The sequence below is a fragment of the Oryctolagus cuniculus genome, chromosome 7, assembly GCF_051225735.1.
Source record: "Oryctolagus cuniculus isolate XC-2025 breed Fujian yellow rabbit chromosome 7, ASM5122573v1, whole genome shotgun sequence".
Classification (NCBI taxonomy): domain Eukaryota; kingdom Metazoa; phylum Chordata; class Mammalia; order Lagomorpha; family Leporidae; genus Oryctolagus; species Oryctolagus cuniculus.
Genome location: NC_142873.1, coordinates 72,601,401 through 72,618,913, shown reverse-complemented (window position 1 = coordinate 72,618,913; position 17,513 = coordinate 72,601,401). Strand labels below are relative to the sequence as shown.

General features: G+C 36.7%; 1 long non-coding RNA gene across 5 annotated transcripts in view; it reads right to left on the bottom strand.

The window, feature by feature from the left end:
- LOC103350114 (uncharacterized) overlaps nt 1-17,513 on the bottom strand; it is a 154,468-nt gene that overhangs the window by 27,068 nt on the left and 109,887 nt on the right. For 2 of the 5 annotated variants that reach the window (XR_016210878.1, XR_016210874.1), the window contains one exon: nt 11,482-11,617. The exons of 2 other annotated variants lie outside the window; for them this stretch is intronic. This is a non-coding gene — a long non-coding RNA (uncharacterized LOC103350114). Of the gene's footprint in view, nt 1-11,350; nt 11,618-17,513 lie in introns of those variants that run through there. One more of the 5 variants, XR_016210879.1, reaches the window with a different exon arrangement.

The following is a 17,513-nucleotide window of genomic DNA, read 5'->3' as shown; positions in this document are numbered from 1 at the left end:
ATTGTAAAACTAACATTCACTTTCAAAGGTTATATTAACTCATTCTATAGCTTAGTCAGCAAATAGGTTCATATATCAAATTAATATTTCTAAATTTTTAATCCATCTGACCATGTTAAATCATCAGAATTCTGGAAGCCTGCATGTGGCATAGCAATTTAACTTTGAATTTCAAATAAATAAAAAATAAAAATAAATCTTTCAAAAAATGAGAATTATATATATTTCAATCAACTTAGATCCACTCAAAGGAATTGTTAGAAATACATATATATTATAATTATTATAATGCTATAATAGCTATAATTTATTGATGGTATAAACATAAATTGTTTCTTTCTATAATTTTTGAAAAGCTGTCTATTATACATATTTATTCCATCCCTTCACCAACACTTGATAACAACATCTCTCAAATTTATGCTTACTGTTGGGTATGTAGTTGTATCCCATTGTGTTTCAAATTTTATTTCTGTAATGACTAATAATGTTGATCATTTTTCATGTAATTATTTGTTGTCAACCTAACTTATTTTAATGAAGTATGTATTCAAATCCTTAGCCCCAAATATGTCTATCTTGTTACATGTGTGTGACCTTAAAATGCATGGGTATTTTGCTATTGTTGAGTGATCTGTTAGTCAGTTTTCTGTTACTGATAATACAATATCACAGACTGATAAATTATAAAGAAAAGAGCTTGACTCATGGTCTGGGACCAGATTGAGACACTGAAAATGGTGCTGACTTTTTGCTATCAATTTTTTTCCCTCAAAAAACTTTTATTTAAGGAATACAAATTTCATAAGTACAATTTTAGGAATATAGTGATTCTTTCCACCATATCCACTCTCCCACCCACATTGCCACCTGTCCTCCTCCCTCTCCCATGCCCAGTCCCATTCTCCACTAAGATCCATTTTCAATTAACTTTATACACAGAAGGCCAACTCTATACCAAGTAAAGAGTCCAACAATTTGCATGAAAAAAAAAAAACAAAACTATTCCTTAACAGTCCAGACATGGCCTGTTCAAAGTCATTGCATCTTGAAGTTAATTTCAGTTCTCTTTCTTTTTTTTTTTTAGAAACTTAATTAACTTTAAAGAAGCACCCAAGAGTGATACATGTTTTGCGTGCACTTAGACATAACTATAACTTATGAGACATAAGAATATCCTCCACTTAAAACATTAAAAGAAAGTAATTCCTTGAAAATGAGTTTTATCATTAATTAAGAAAGCACCTAAGAAAACAAGCAATAGAGTTGGATGTGGGGAGCAACTCGGACTAGACTGTTACTGGAATTAAGTTGCCTCTCGCCAACTTGAGTGATGACCTGCAGGAGCTGATCCTGCTCCTGATTGGAGGAGAGCAGCGTACTCGGCGTGTGGGTAGCAGAGTTGGGATTGGCGGAAGAGGACTATAAAGGAGAGAGACAACATGCACCAGGAACATCTATCTGAAGGAACACCTGAGCAGCCCCCCGAGAGAGCCGGCCGGCGGTGTGCTGCTCCCCTGCGGAAGTGGGGAAAGTGGCAGGGGGAACTGCCCTTCCACGGAGGTGGAGGGACGGTAGCCAACCCGGGAAGAACCAGCAGCAAACCCGGGCAGGGCCGAGCAGACAAAAGAACAGCGCAGGGTCCTGTGTCGTTCCTCCACGAAGAGGGGGAGCGACAGTTGGACACTTAGGCATAACTAAAACTTATGAGACATAACCATACCCTCCACTTAATAGAGTAATATGAAATAAATCTTTGAGAACAGGTTTATGTTAACTCTGATAACACAACTCAGTGTGTTATGTGATCAGTGATCACCCAAGGCTCTTGACATGAGTTGCCTAGACTTCAAAATCCTTTTGAATCCACAAACTCTATCAGTGTTTATATAATACCATAAGCAGAGTAGAAGTTCTCTTCTCCCTTCAGAGAAAAGTGCCTCCTTCTTTGATGACTTCTTTCCACTGGGGTCTCACAGAGATCCTTCAGGTAGGACATTTTTTTTTTACCACAATGTCTTGGCTTTCCATTCCTGAATTGCTCTCATGGGCTTTTCAGCCAGATCAGAATGCCTTTAGGACAAAAGGTAGCGTAGATCCTTGGGCCCCTGCACTTATTTGGGAGACCTGGATAAAGCTTCTGCCTCCTGGCTTTGCATGGCCCTGCCCCTGCCATTGAGGCCATCTGGGGAGTGAACCAGCAGATGGAACATATCTCAATACATATAAACCAGCTTTTCTAATAAATAAAAACTAAATTAAAAGAAGAATTCTAGACTGACAATTTTCCCATTAGTTCTTTTAAGTTGTAAGTCCGTTATCCTCTGATTTGCATTATTTTGGATAAAAAGTTTCTTGTCATTCACCATTCCTGCCCTTTACTCTCTAAATACAAGGAGCAAACTCACTTCTCCAATTTTTACAAATACATGTGCATCAGAGTTTCTCAATAGCTCAAAAGTGAGACAAACTATCCCCCAGTTGAGAACCTATGACTTGTATTTCTTGTGTCTTTTTTTCCCCCTCTATCCACTTTTAAGATACTCTATCTAATTATGAGGTGGCTCATGACATGTCTTGTGGTTGGTATCATTGTCTTAGAAATCTGGCTTATTGTTTTCATTAATTTGGAACTTTTATTAGCCATTATGCTTTTTTAAAAAAATTATTTGTTTGAGAGGTGGAATTACTGACAGAGAGAGGGAAAGAGAGAGAGGAAGGTCTTCCATCTGCTGTTTCACTCCCCAAATGGCTGCAGTGACTGGAGCTAAGCCAGTCTGAAGCCAGGAGCCAGGAGTTTCTTCTGGGTATTCCATGTGGCTACAGGGGTGCAAGCACTTGGGCCATCTTCTACTGCTTTCCCAGGCCACAGCAGAGAGCTGAATCGGAAGAGGAACAGCTGGGAATACAACCAGCATCCATATGGGATGCCGGTGCTACAGGCAGAAGATAAACCTACTGCACCACAGCGCTAGCCCCCTATTGTGTTTTCAAATGATTTTCTATCCTTTCTATCACTGGCTCCAATTGCATGTACACTAATTTGCTTGAATTTATCCACATGTCACTGATGCTCTGGAGACATTTTTAATTCTTTTTTTCTGTGATTCATATTGGATCATTTCTGTTGTCTTCAGTTTCACTAATTTTTTATTTTGCATTTTCTAATATGATCATTATTTCTTCCATTGAAATTTTTATTTTAGAAATTTGCATTTTTTCACATCTAGGATATTAATTTGGATATTCTATTATATATCCCAAGTATCTTTGCTCTAGTATATATTTTTTTAAGATTTACAATTACAGAGAAGCAGAGAAAGGGAGAGAGAGAGAGAGAGAGAGAGAGAGAGATCCTATCTGTTGATTCACTTCCCAGATGATCACAATGGCCAGAGCTGGACCAATCTGAAGCCAGGAGCCAGGAGCTAGAAGCTTCTTCTCAAGGACTTGGTCCAACTTCCACTGCTTTCCTAAGCCAAAAAAGAGAGCTGGATCAGAAGTGGAGCAGCCAGGACTCAAACTGGTACCCATATGAGATGCTGGGACTTCAAGCAGAGACTTAGCTCAACTGTTGTTGAGTTTCTTGAGCTCATTATAGGTTCTAGATATTAATCCTTTATCAGTCGAATAGTTTGCAAATATTTTCTCCCATTCTGTTGGTTGCCTCTTCACTTTGTTGTGTTTCTTTTGCACTGTAAAACTTCTCAGCTTGATGTAATCCCATTTGTCAAAATTTTGGCTTTGATTGCATGCGATTCTGGAGTATTTTAGGTCTTTGCTTAGGCCAATGACTTGCAGAGTGTCCCCAGTGTTCTCTAGTAATTTGATAGTATCAGGTCATAGACTTAGGTCCTTGGTAAATTTTGAGTGGATTTTAGGTAAGGTGTAAAGTAGGGGTCTTGCTTCATACTTCTGCGTGAGGAGATCTAGTTTTCCCAGCACCATTTGTTAAAAAGACTATCCTTGCTCCAGGGATGGATTTTAGCTCCTTTATTAAATACAAGTTGGTTATAGATGAATGGATTGATTTCTGGGGTTTCTATTCTGTTCCATTTGTCTACATGTTGATTTCTTTTTTTGCTAGTACCAGACTTTTTTGATTATAACTGCCTTGTATCATATCTTTTTTTTAAAGATTCCTTTATTTATTTGAAAGTCAGAGTTACACAGAGAGAAGAGAGGCAGAGAGAGAGAGGTCTTCCATCTGATAGTTCAATCCCCAATTGACTGCAATGGCCAGAGTTATGCCAATCCGAAGCCAAGAGCCAGGAGCTTCTTCCAGGTCCCTCACGTGGGTGCAGGGGCCCAAGGACTTGGGCCATCCTCCACCGCTTTCCAGGCCACAGCCGAGAGCTGGATGGGAAGTGAAGCAGCCAGGACTAGAACCGGTGCCCACATGGGATGCCAGTGCTTCAGGCCAGGGCATTAACCCACTGTACCACAGTGCCAGCACCTATATCTTGAAAACTGTTGTAGTTATGCCTCTGGCCTTGTTTTTGTTTTGTAAGGTTGCTTTAGCTATTTGGTGTCTCTTGTTTTTCCATATAAATTTAAGATTAATTTTTTCAAGCACTGAGAAAAATGTTGGTATTTTGTTTTGGGTCACATTGAATCTGTACATTTTTTGGTAGTATGGACATTTTGATTATATTAACTCTTCCAATTAATAAGATTTTTCTATTTTTTGGTGTCTTCTTCTATTTCTTTTTTTAATGTTTTGTAATTCTCTTCATAGAACTCTTTAATGTCCTTTGTTAAATTTATTCCAAGGTATTTAATTTTTTGTAGCTACTGTGAATAGGATTGATCTTAGCTCTTTCTCAGCCATGGCATTGCCAATGCATAAAAAAGCTATTGAGTTTTGTGTGCTAATTTTGTATCTGCCACTATACCAACCTCTTTATGAGTTCCAACTGTCTTTTTGGTTCCCCTATATACAGAATCATGTCAGTTGCTAATAGGGGTACCTTTACTTCCTCCTTCCCAATTTATATCCCTTTTACTGCTTGTTTTTTCCTAATGGCTGTGAATAAAATTTCCAGGACTTTGTTAATAGCAATGGTGAGAGTGGGCATCCTTGTCTGGTTCCAGATTTTAGTGGGAATGCTTCCAACTATTCCCCATTCAGTAAGTTGCTGACTGTGGGTTTGTCATAATTGCCTTGTGTTGAGGAATGTTCCTTCTAAACCCAATTTTCTTAAGGTTTTCATCATGAAAGGGTGTTGTGTTTTATCAAATGGTTTCACTGCATCCATTGAGATAATCATATGGTTTTTCTCTTCAATTTGTTAATGTTATGTGTCATATTTATTGATTTGTGAATGTTGTATCATCCCTGCATACCAGTGACAAATCCCACTTGGTCCAGGTAAATGATCTTTCTGGTATGTTTTTGGATTCGATTAGCTAGTATTTTGTTAAGAAATTGTTTCACCAGAGAAATTTGTATGTAATTTTCTTTGTTGTTTCATTTTCTGAATTACGAATTAAGTTGATGTTGGCTTCATAGAAGGAGTATGGGAGGGTTCCCTTCCTTTCAATTATTTTGAATAGCTTGAGAATTGGAGTAAGTTTTTCTTTAAATGTCTGGTAGAATTCAGCAGTGAAGCCTTCCAGTCCTGAGATATTCTTTGTTAGGAGGGTCTTTATTACTGATTCAATCTCCATCTTGGTTATTGGTCTGTTGTGGTTTTCTGTGTCTTAATAACTCAGTTTAGGAACTGAGTCCAGTAATCTACCCATTTCTTCTAGATTTTCCAATTTTTTGGCATGTAGCTCTTTGTAGTAATTCCTGATTATTTTTTTTTTATTTCTATGGTAACTATTGTCACATTTCCTTTTTTCATTTCTGCTTTTGTTGTTTTGAGTATTCTTCCTTCTTTTTTTTTTTTTTTGGACCAATAGTATATCAATTTTGTTTTTTCAAAAAATAGCTCTTCATTTCTCTGATATTTTATATTGTTTGATTTTGTTTTGTTTATTTCTTCTATAATTTTAATTATTTCTTCTTCCTATTAATTTTGGTTTGCTGCCTGGGGTTAGCCTACAATATGTGCCACACTCACCTTCACTGCCCCATCAACCACACAAAGGATCTGTGCAGTGCTCGGTGTGAGCACAGATTCCTCTGCAATGACCCTCCCTAGGCAATCAGTGAGTTCTGAGCTTCCGATCTAGGACACAGAGACTGAAGTACACTCCATGCACTACCATGCGGCCACAGAGTCCCGACAGTCTCAGCACACAAGGCTCCCACCGTCACAGGCTGCAGAGGATCTGCTCTGCCCTCTAGCTTGTCACATCCATGGAGGGAGCCATCTTCCTATCAGAGCTACACTTGGGCAGTTTGAGCCCCAGAGCCTGTGATCAATTTAGAGGCTAGAGGCACCTCACAGTCCTATGTGGGTGCCCAGGCCCCTGTCAACCCTCCTCATCAGACTCAAAGTCGGTGTGGAATGCAGATTTTTCCCTCTGGTAAAGTCCCCCAATCACACACATGCACAAGAGCCGCCACAGTCACTACTGGTGTCGAAATGGACCCTGCTCAGAACTGGCTGCTGGGTAGGTGGAGAGAAAGAAATATGCTTTTCTTTTGCTGGAATTGGTGGGTGCCTTGCCCTCTGTTAGGGCTCCATGTTGGACTCAAAAACAGTGTGGTCCACAAGGCTCTCTCTCCGGCAATATCACCAGTGGCACGGGCTACCTAAGTTTGCTCTCAACTCTCTCTCCAAAGCTGGCATATCCTCTAGCTCTCCACTGAGAGGATCGTGCTTGGTGTCTGTGCCTGTTGCTCCACACCCACACCTCCCACACTGCTCCATAGCATCCCTCTTTCTTCTGTAGAATTTCCGCGGCAAATTTCTTGCCAACTCTCCCCTGGAAATGTACATTCCCCACTTTCTTTTCTCCTATTTTCACTTTGTGTAAAGCAGTATGTCTTTCCCCTATTCAGTCATCTTGGAATCCTGAGCAATATATTTCTAACCAGAAAATAAAATGTGAACTTATTTTGCAATTGTAAAATTTACTTTTGAAAAGTTTATGTTGGAGTCCTTGGCATTTTGATTCACACAGTATAACTTTGTATAATATTGATGACTTATGGAGATTCATCTTGATCTGTTTTGCCATATTGAAAATCAAGAAGTGATTAATAATATTTACTAGTGAGTGACTCCTTATGATTTGGAGAGCTATCTTTAGTCACTCAACCTTTTCATCTACCATTGAGATACATTTTAAATTTACTGATTGATGGGATTGTTGTTTGTGAATATAGATAACTACATTTGTATAATGTTTACACGTTATTTAATTTTCCTTTTTCATGTGAAAATCAACTATAAAATCTGATCTTAAGGAGTAGAATTCCAACCATTTTATTTAAAGAATAATTCTCCTCTTTTATAAGAATCTCTGGCCTATAATAGGTAGAATTTTTTGACTAAACTGCTTGAACATTATGCTCTCATTTCAATAACTCACAACCCATTCTTTATTTCTTACAGCACATGCTAAGTTGAACTTGTTTTAGAAGTAAGCACATTCAGATAAAAATGATAGTTCTGATAGATTCTAGACTCATTTTTCTAGTTAGAGTGGAAAACTTAAAATATATGTAATGAGCCGGCACCACAGCTCAATAGGCTAATCCTCCGCCTTGCGGCGCTGGCACACCGGGTTCTAGTCCCAGTCGGGGCACCGGATTCTGTCCTGGTTACCCCTCTTCCAGGCCAGCTCTCTGCTGTGGCCCAGGAAGGCAGTGGAGGATGGCCCAAGTGCTTGGGTCCTGCACCCCATGGGAGACCAGGAGAACACCTGGCTCCTGGCTTCGGATCAGTGCGGTGTGCGGGCCACAGCGGCCATTGGGGTGTGAACCAACAGAAAAGGAAGACCTTTCTCTCTGTCTCTCTCTCTCACTGTCCAATCTGCCTGTCAAAAAAAAATATATATATATGTAATAAAAATGTTAAGTTCCAAATAAATTTCACAGCCCTCCAAGGGAGGTCCAGACAGAAGAGACTTGAAAGGGAAGTAAATATTTTCTTTAACCTGCCCATAGGACTTATGAATTTCAACACCCAAAATTTTACTTTATCAGTTCCTCAGAGATTACTAACCTCTCTATGAGAAGTTCCTACTAACCAAGTTCCCAAAAGATATACTTATTTAGAAAGGTAGATAAATGATGTAGCTAATTTCTTAAGTTAACTTTTTAAAGTGAAGAATTTTATGATTCATCCAAACACAGAATTTTTTACCAATATGAGAATACCTGTGAGGTAGAACTAATACTTGAAAGATTGCCTGATGAGGATGGAATTGGATACATTGCAAGAGAATAATGTGATGAGATATCTTATTTGGGTCAAAGTGGACCTACTAAAATGTTCTTCTCCCAAAAGAGAGGACCTCCTTAATCAGTACATATATTTTATTGTATAATGAGACTAAGAAAAAAATAAACTTGTTATCTGTCACTCACAACTCTTTTTGTTATATGGCCAATGTCATGCACTGTTATTTTTTGAGTTTATTAATGGCTTCAGAAGGCTAAGGTAAAGTAAGTAGAATTTGCTTATACCCAACAGATTTTTAAGATTAATTTAGATTTAAAATAGGTATTTAACTTAATTCTGAACTGCTTGAGCATCTCCTCTTATATAGCCAACTCACAGAACTTGCTGGTGCTTAGTGTATTGTAGCTTTCATGAGTTGTGGCATGAGTTCATGGAAATGTCTTCTTGGCTATGACCATGACCTCTCAAAGGCAAGAGAAGAAAACAGTTATCAACATCCCTTTTGAGAAAAACAAAGAAGCATGAATTCAGTAATGCAAAAAATATAGATGGCATTTAATTTCAGAGCTATGCATTTCTCACTTGAAAAGTAATAATTTTTTGAAATTTTTATTTTTTAACTTTTATTTAATGAATATAATTTAAAAAGTACAGCTTATGGATTACAATGCCTTCCCCACCATAACTTCCCTCCCACCCCTTGCTCTCTCTCCCCTTCCATTCACATCAAGATTCATTTTCGATTCTCTTTATATACAGAAGATCAGTTTAGTATATATTAAGTGAAGATTTCAACAGTTTGCTCCCACACAGAAACATAAAGTGAAAAATACTGTTTGAGTACTAGTTATAGCATTAAATCATAATGTACAGCACATTAAGGACAGAGATCCTACATGAGGAGTAAGTGCACAGTGACTCCTGTTGTTGACTTAACAAATTGACACTCTTGTTTATGGCATCAGTAATCAACCTAGGCTCTTGTCATGAGTTGCCAAGGCTTGGAAGCCCCCTGAGTTCACCGACTCAGATCATATTTGGACAAGGTCATAGTCAAAGTAGAAGTTCTCTCCTCCCTTCAGAGAAAGGTACCTCCTTCTTTGATGGTCCATTCTTTCCACTGGGGTCTCACTTGTGGAGATCTTTCATTTAGGTCATTTTTTTTTTCCAGAGTGTCTTGGCTTTCCATGCCTGAAATACTCTCATGGGCTCTTCAGCCAGATCCGCATGCCTTAAGGGCTGATTCTGAGGCCAGAGTGCTGTTTAGGACATCTGCCATTCTATGGGTCTGCTGTGTATCCCGCTTCCCATGTTGGATTGTTCTCTCCCTTTTTTATTCTATCAGTTAATATTTGCAGACACTATTCTTGTTTATGTGATCCCTTTGACTCTTAATCCTATCATTATGATCAATTGTGAACAGAAATTGATCACTTAGATTAGTGAGATGGCATTGGTACATGCTACATTGATGGGATTGTATTGGAATCCCCTGATATGTTTCTAACTCTATCATTTCAATATAAGATTTATGTAGAGAAAGAAGCAAATGTCACCTATTTTAGTCCCAAAGATAATTATTCTTAACAGCTTGTCTCGTTTGTTGACAGTTATTTTTGTTCATTTATGCTATTTTTTCACATATTTGATGATACTATGAGTAGTTTTGAGTGCTGCCTAAGTGTTTCTTTTTGTCACTAAAACTTTTTCATCTCATTTTTCCTCAGCTCTTGTACATTTATTGAGCATATAATGGGTACTCAATAAATGTTAAAAAGAAGTTACTACCCATAACTTTCTTAAGCCTTCATTTCTTGTTGAATCTCTTCCTCCTTAATGGCAACTGAAACATTTTGGTCACTATGTAGTGTATCACATGGTGTCACAATTTAACCATTCCCCCACTTTCAAATAACTGTGTTGTCACAAGTAATATTATAAATTCAAACACATTTTTTATAAAATAAATATATGTTTAGTAGGTGAAATCAGAAGATACATATAAAATTCTAAAAATTAGCCAGATTTCTAACAGTTAGATACAACTTTTGTTTACAGGTTTACATCTATTCTTTCTGCATATGCTCTGTGTGTGGATAGAGTTTATGTAAAAATTCACAAAAAAACACTACTATAATAAATACTTGCACGTATAAGCTACATATGTATGCGTATATTTATATACATGTATTTTAGGCTAATAGTATGTAGCAGAGTATTTCTGCATCAGTAGTCATCAATTATAATAATCTAATGACCACTTTGAACTTCTTAACTTACCATCATAATTATTTAATGAATTTCCTATTTGTTTTTTCAATTAACATATATTTATTTGCTATACAGAGAGAGACAGGGAGGGAGAGAGGCCAAGAGAGAGAAAGAGAGAGAACTCCCATCTGCTGGGTCACTTCCCAAATGTCCCAAATGCCAGGTGCCAAGAACCCAAGCTAGATCTTCCAGGTGGATGGTATAGCAGCAATCACTGCTGCCTCCCAGGATATTGGAATGCAGAGTGTAGCTGGGACTCAAACCTAGGTACTTGATACGACATGTGAGTGTGTCAGTTACTATGCTAAGTGTCCTCCTCAATTATTCTATAATTATTTTTGATCTTTTAAGAAAGCAATAGTTAATATAACTTTAGTACATTAATGATTATTTAAATAATATATATTCCTAATGTTGGAACTGATGACTGATAGGAAGGCATATTTTTAGTGCTTCAGGTCTATATCGCCAGATTGCTCTAAACAAAGACTGCTACCAATGTGTATTTACCAGAAGTTTGTAGAGTGGGAGGCTATAAATTTTAGTTTCCCAAATTCTTGGACAACTGTACTAAAACCATGTTTCAATAAACTGTTCAATAAAACTTCTCTGCCACATGATTTGTAATGTTACTTTACACAGCAGGCCTCAAACATATTGTTATATGTTCGAAATGTTACATTTACACAGCAGTCCCAGAACCTCTTTTACATTGTAAATATTATGACAGACCCCCTAGATCTTCCTGTGTATGGAAGGCAAACAACAAAAACAAATTTTATATCTCTTACCATTTATTATGGCATAAAAACTCAGAAATGTGTGTATAACATTTATTTATTAAATTAAAAACAATGTTTCATTATATTTTAATATAAAAGAAAATATTAGTGAAATGATTCCTTTGTCTTGTAGTTTTGCAAATATCTTTAATGTTTACCAATAAAGGCTAACTGGATTCTGGATTCTCTTTTCTGTGTCTGCCTTGAATCTGTTGCAATGTCATATGCCATGTGGTCTCTGGAAAATCCCACTGTATGCCCCTAAGAAGAGAGACAGACAAAGGCAAGTGATATTTTATTAGCAGTATGAGTAAAAGAGTCTCAGGTTCCCCAGAAGTCCCTGAAGCACTTTGTGAAGACCTCTGTTTTAGTCTGCTATAGAAGTGATTTAATGCAGGATTTACAAATGTAGAATCTGGGGACTGGCTAGATATAAATCCAGGCACCATAATGGAGTAAGGTGGTCTCAGGTATGTTACTTCTATTCTTTCATGCTTAGTTCACAAATCATAGGGAATAATAATGTCTACCCCATAGAGCTAGGGCAAGGTTTAAAGGAATTAAAGCAATACACTTGAAGTCATGCCGGGCACAATGTGAATGCTCAACAGATGCAAGCTGTACACTGTACTTGAGTGTGATCCTTGATTTTGCATTCTTTTCCATGGATTTCTCTATTTCTGGAACAGTTCCACATTGTTTTAGTATTTATAGCTTGAAGCTATGTTTTTAATGTTGATAGGGCATACCTCTTTCTTATATCTTCATTTCAAACAGTCTTGACTCATGTCACGTTTATCATTCTATAACATTGGAAACTGATCAAAATTACACAATCAAAACTGATTTGACATCATTACAATATTTGTCTTTTGAAATCTGAAATAGTGTGTTTATTTCCATTTATATGTATAGGCACTTTAAAATCTTGATAAAATCTTTATAACTTAAATCATGTTTATACTTTGTAAATATAGAAAAGTATCATGAAAATGTTTCTACTTTTAAGACTGAGGAATAAAACTTTCTTAGAATAGGTTAATAATTTAAAATCTAAAATGATTTTTGTAAACATCAGTAAAGAAGATGTTTAATACCTTTGTTAGGACTAGATGCTTAGTTACAAGAGCATAAGTATTTTAACGTGTGTTGATAACATTTCTTTTTAAAAAGAAATCAACAATTAGATTCCTTTCTACGATCAAAATTATATTATTCTTATTACTAATTGGAACAAATTTTCTTTCACACTAAATTTTTTTATTTCAGCAGGTAAACAATATTAAAAAATTACATCAACATTTCTTATGTCCACATACCTACCTTATTATAAGAACAGCAATGAATATTTATGTTAGTTGCATGCATGGTCAGCAGAAGTTGGAAAATTTTTGATCAATGTAGAAAAGAGCACATGAAGACAAATACTGCATGTTATAACTTATATGTGGGAGCTTAAATTGAAAAAAAAAATTAACGAAGCCAAAAAAGAAACATCTGTGTGTATCAGTTCTGCTGAAAATGTAGTGTTCTGTCAAACTTTGTTTTAAATCTTTGTCAAATTGTTAAAAATTATATACTACTATAGTTTTTAATCATCTGTGATGATTATTTATTTATTTATTTATTTTTGACAGGCAGAGTGGACAGTGAGAAAGAGAGACAGAGAGAAAGGTCTTCCTTTTGCCATTGGTTCACCCTCCAATGGACACCGTGGCTGGCGCACCGCGCTGATCTGAAGCCAGGAGCCAGGTGCTTCTCCTGGTCTACCATGGGGTGCAGACCCCAGGCACTTGGGCCATCCTCCACTGCACTCCCTGGCCACAGCAGAGAGCTGGCCTGGAAGAGGGGCAACTGGGACAGAATCCGGCGCCCCGACCAGGACTAGAACCCGGTGTGCCAGCGCCGCAGGAGGAGGATTAGCCTAGTGAGCCGCGGCGCCGGCCCATCTGTAACTTTAAATTTCCTGTATATGAGTGAAGTTGAACGTCTTTTCCCTTGATTATTGGTTATAGTCTTTGCATATATTCCTACTAATTATGATCTTTTTATTTTTATTTGTTGAACTCTTTATTGACTGGAGCATTAAGCCTTTGACTATAATGTAAATTAAAATATGCTATCTGATAAATAATAAATATAATATTCCCACTGAATTTTGAATTGTTAAGTCACTTGCTGTAGAAATCAGACAGTTATGAAGTAACAGAACACAATTCTGAACTTAACGTTTGATGTAAAACCTGTACACATCATAATTATATGATGTCATACTTTATGTGATCAATGGTCATGACCTTGAGATCATTTCCATTTTAAAAAACACAGAGTTGTTGTGCCTAATGTCAAAGATCTCTACATTTTAAATTTAGGCATTCAACAAAATGAGGATTTATCTGAGTGCCAAGATAATTTCCTGTTATATAATATATATATATATATATTATATGTGATAACACAATAAGCATTCAGAGTGTTAACAGAGCTTACAGAGACTGATGCATAAGTATTGACAGAGCAATACACACCAAGGGTGAGAGGAGCTGACCATCTCATCCACAGGAGCCAGGATTACTGACTTGGAATAGAATCCCTTATCAGATCTTCCTCCTCCAGGTTAACTCTTCCTTACTCTTGCCAGTGAGTTCTTGATTATCCATGATATGGAACTACTTGCTGACAGATATCTGTTTAAATTTATTTGCTGACTTGGGTTTCTTGTTGAATTTCTTGTTGGTTACAAAAAATGACGTCACCTGTATTTTTACTTGGCTTAATCTCAAAGTGCCCCCATTCTTCTGGTGGTTGTTCCTACCAGGCAGCCAGCCTTTACCTCTAGTCAATGTTTGTTCTTTACACCCAATCCTTTAGCCTACTTTCCTGAAACATGATTATGACTTCTTAATGCCCATACACTTCCCACTGATAAACTCTTGTTCTGTCTTTTAATGCATTGATTCTTTGATCTATTTTCCTACAATCTCAAGTGATTCTACATTCCTCTAATAATCTTCATATCTGAGTCTCCGAGATGTCTGGTAATGTTCCAATAATTGTCAGTCTCGGTAGCCTACCTCTTCTGAAGCCATCTCAAGCATGACAGGACTCATCCAACAGAAAACCTGAATCAGAGTTTACTTCTACTTCGAAGTTGCCCTTGACTACCCACGTTTAAAGCTAAAAAAGGCCCTGGAACCTAAAAGGGATGAAGGAAGGAGTAGCAGGCAAATAGGTAGAAATTCCTGAAAGTAGTTCATTGAGTATATCAGGCAAAGACCTATCTACTCTCCCTTCCTGTGGAAAACTTCAAAATAAGTGTTAAAATTAGACAAAATTATTTTTATACTCCATATTATGCTTTTCCATTTTAATGTCACTCAGTGATTTCTCTGCTTAACGAGGTAACTCTAAATTTGGATCCCTCTGGGTTCTTTCTGATGTCAACTTACTCTTCAGGGGCAACCCACACAACAGGAGCACAAAATTGTAGCTTCTTCTGTTGAGCTCATTTATTTACCACCTACCTGCTTCTTGGCCTGTGAACTTCGTTTGAAATCACTAATAATCTAATGAGAAATCTCTCTTATTTTTGTCCTCATGGGTTTTTGTGAATTTTCATCTACTTTTAGTGGAAAGAGAGTGGAGCAGGAGGAAAACACCCATAATAACCTTAATTTATTTATTCAGAAATCCCCGATTTTTTATTTTTTTTGGAAAGAACTTATACATGGCTGTCTGAAAATTTTTCTTTTTCTTAATATTTGAAAACAAAACACAAATGCTGAAAGCTCTCACTTTTGTAACATTAAAAAAATACAAAAATTCCTAGCAGGAATACAAGAAGTTATCAAAGATATTTTGTGTATTTGATAATGTGGCAAATAGTGAAAATGATAGCACATTTATTAGGATAAAAATGAAACAAAATTCTGTTATTTTGAAAATGCGTATTTATATTAGATAATTTTCTGGGAGAGAGGCGGGCGGGGTGGAGAGTGCAGATCTACCATCTGCTAGTTCACTTCCAAAATCAAATAGCTGCAAAAGCTGGTGTTGCACCAGGCTGAAGCCAGGGCTCCCACATGGCTGCAGTGGCCTAAGTACTTGGGCCATTGTCTGCTGCTTTCCCAGGTGCATTATCAGGGAGCTGATTCAAAGTAGATCAGCTGGGACTCCAAGCGCTTACACAGGATGCTAGCATTACCAGTGGTGGTTTTACTCAAAGTGCCACAATGCCAGAACATAGTATGGACATTTTTTTCCAGTTAGCCAAGCTCAAAGTTTTCTTTATATATTAAGTATACTTTTGGGTTTGCATTAAATCAAATTTTGTAAAAACACCTCTCAATAAATTGACCTAAAAACACTTCCCTTCAAAACGATTTTATCATATTGTATGCAAAAAGAAAGATTTAAGGATTTTTAAAGTGCTACTTAATAAATTCTGCTGTGAAAGGGATTTGGGACTCAATAAATTTTAAAAAGTGCTGAGTGAGTTGCCCTGCGGCCTTTTCAAATGTTGGTGAAACTCTAATAAATCTATTATTTTTTTAAATTACATTTTAGCATTCTCATATTTCTTAAAGTACATTTGAATAGGAGATTTTTTGCAAACTGATGAACTCTTTACTTAATATATACTAAATTGATCTTCTGTATATAAAGATAATTGAAAATGAATCTTGATATGAATGGAATGGGAGAGGGAATGGGAGATGGGAGGGGTGCAAGTGGGAGGGAAGTTATAGGGGAGGTAAGCCATTGTAATCCATAAGCTGTACTTTGGAAATATATATTTACTAAATAAAAGTTAAAAAAGTTCTTTGACCTAACAAGTATTAGTTGAACAGTAATTATATAGCAGGAGCTCCTCTAGGCACTGGACTGTAACACTGAACAAAGTAGATAAGGACTTCCATTACTTTTAGATTCTTGGGAGGGAGTGGATATAACAGTAAATGAATAAACACAGAAGTAAACAAGATAATTTTGATGTGTACATATGAAGGAAATGAAGAGATATGACAGAGAATATTTGGCTCATGGACTGAGGAGGTACTACATGTTATATAGGTGACATTCATCCAATTTTTTAGGGTTGGGTTTGGGGGGAGAGTGTTGGGCCTGTTGGGTTTCACTCTGTTTCAAACTACTGAAGTACTGTAGAGAAAGCAGTAGCTAGAGAACTGTAGCACGTTAGGCATCCCCCATGAGGCCGCAAGTATTGCCCTTATTTGTCTCCAGGATTTGTCCCTGTAGTAATACTTACATATGAGTACCAAGATGCCTATTGCTCTCAGTGCAATAGATTAGACCTGGTCAGGACCAAGAGAGAATTATTCTCTTAATATGAACAGAAGCAGGGGCATGGGAAGCCACCTTTGACTCACATTGTGGATCGACCTTGTGAATGCTAATTAAGTAAGAATCAAAACCAAATTAGAAGTGTAAAGAGAAACACAGATAGGGAATAAGGCTCTCAATTCCTTCAAGTGCTCAAATTCAGGTCTCAAGAACTGCTGCCACATTCCAACTCTTAAATCTTATCAGCAAAGAACAGTATGCTTTTAAACTAATTAAAACTAGCTTCCACTGGTTTCTGTTATCAAAAGGTACTACTTGAAATATATGTTGATGGCAATATCCATCTGCATATCCAATACTGAGCAATCAACTAATTTTCTCATGAGCATACAAGTCATAAACAAGGACATCTAACTCACTCACCAGTTAAGAATAAAGAACTAGTTATGCTACTTATGAAATAGCATGTCTTTGTCCTGTGTTATTGGATTTTATTTGTATTCTCATAAAAAGGCCCAACCTTTGTTTAAACTTGACACATTAGTTAGGCTAGATACTAATGCTAGTTGTAGGATTTCCTGATAAATTTTTAAACCAATGTTTTTTTAGTTCACATTTCAAGAGTATAATGTATGCACAGGGAAAATTGTACCCCAAATATAGCATTAAAATCTAAAATATTTTGTTTTTATTCTGTAAAGTTATTTTTACTATTATTGAGGTAAAATATATACAACAAATTTATCCTTGTAACCATTTTTGAGTGTACAGTTCAGTAGTGTTAAGTACATCCACATTGGTAGTTCTGCTAAAACTTAAAAGACACACTCTGCATACAAGAAATTAGAATTAC